Genomic DNA, 1,734 nt, shown 5'->3' on the forward strand with positions numbered 1-1,734 from the left:
CACCCGCCGAGGCCGGGCAGGGGCAGGGATCCCGGGCCGGGGGCGAGGGGGCGGCGGCCGGAGTCTCTGGCCGTCCGCTGGCCCGCGCGTCTTGCCGCCGGCCGAGCGAGAGCCGCAGCCCGGGGCTGCGCACGCTGAGAGGTGCGAGACCCGCGGTGCGGTGTCCGCACTCGGGAGACGGGCTGCTCGGCAACGAAATTGTTGCTCTGAAACTCGGGGAGGGTTGGAAAAGCACGGGAGAGAACTGTAGGAAGAGGCTGGGCGGGCATGGGAGCTGTAAGTCGTGGTGATTCCGAAAAGGCTAATGTCAGTGCATTTATAAATGACAAAGGTCGAACTTCTTGGTTTTCCAGCCGACAGTTTTGAAGCCTGCCTCCTGAAACTCGGGGGGTCTTCATCAGGCCCTCGGGAGAAAAAACATCAGTGGGTAGCAGACAGACGTTTATTCCAGCAGCGCTCTGCTTTCGAAACCTCAAATGAAGTCGGGTCACGTGGGCGGCGCGCACTTTCCCTCCTCTTCTGCGCCCGAAACCTACCTGGAAAATCCCCGAAGCTCGCAGTCGTCTGTCAAATTCTGCAAACCCAGCGTCGCTTCTTGGGAGCAGGGGAGCCGCCTCCCCCGCCTTCTCCCCAACCCCCGTAACAGAATTCTTGTACTTGGTAACTTCAAGCAAACACGTGTCCACTGTCGGTCAGGAAAAGTTAGAGAAAAAAAGCCCATTCGCCTTGTTTATCTCCCTCTCCCCAAGGTGCACTGAAAACCTTCAAGGTTGTCTAATTTAAGAGGCCGTTTTCGGGACCCTGAAAAGGTAAAGTTTAGTAGGCAGGCTGTTTGCGTTTTGGAAGAGAAAAAGTGGCTGAAATCCATTTTATCCATTTTCAAATTCCGAGAAAAGTTTGTAAATTGAGCAATTTGTTGTAAAAATATTGAATGGAGCATTTGCATAGGTCTTCGGAAATTGTAGCAGCTACATAATGGGAGTGGGGGGGTGACAGACAGGAAAGGGATAGAAAAATGATCTACACATTAGCCAGTCGTATAAGGAGTATGTATGATCGTATTTAACTGTCTCATTGCCAAGAAGCATCACCCAACTTCAAACTAAAATATAATGAAATTGCCACCATTTATAAATTGATGTAAAATTACATTATAGTACTTATACTATGATGTTTGTTATGCAGCCAATAAAAATCACATTTTGTGTAATATTTCTATGAATATGCTTAAGCAACAAAAATGAAACAGTATTTTTTGGATGTGACACTTTAACAGTGGGCAGTAACAGTGGAATTACATATGATTTTTTATGTTTTTGTATACTTTGATAAGTTTCTAAATTAAGCTTATAGAATTTTAATAAGCAGAAAAAATTAATTTTAAAAATAAGATTGTAATGTGAAAATGGTATAGAATAATAAAAGTACAAAAGACACAAAATCAAATATACATTATCAATGTCACTCCCAAAAATGTAACGAAAGAAGACTGAAAGGAACAAAAACATCAGCATTGGAAATCTTTGAGTGGTAAAATTTGAGGTAAATATTTGCATATTCAGATCTTTTCCTCCTTTTATATAGTAAGCATATTTATCACAGGTTAGAAAATGAATATCCAATTCTAAGTTTTCATAAACCTGAAAAAGCTTTGTTTCAGATATTTGAGAGTTACAAATGTTTGCTGACCAGGTATAAGTTAAAAAAAAAGTTGTTATGAGTAAACGAAGTGTT

This window comes from Galeopterus variegatus, unplaced genomic scaffold, assembly GCF_000696425.1.
Source record: "Galeopterus variegatus unplaced genomic scaffold, G_variegatus-3.0.2 Scaffold40, whole genome shotgun sequence".
Taxonomy (NCBI): domain Eukaryota; kingdom Metazoa; phylum Chordata; class Mammalia; order Dermoptera; family Cynocephalidae; genus Galeopterus; species Galeopterus variegatus.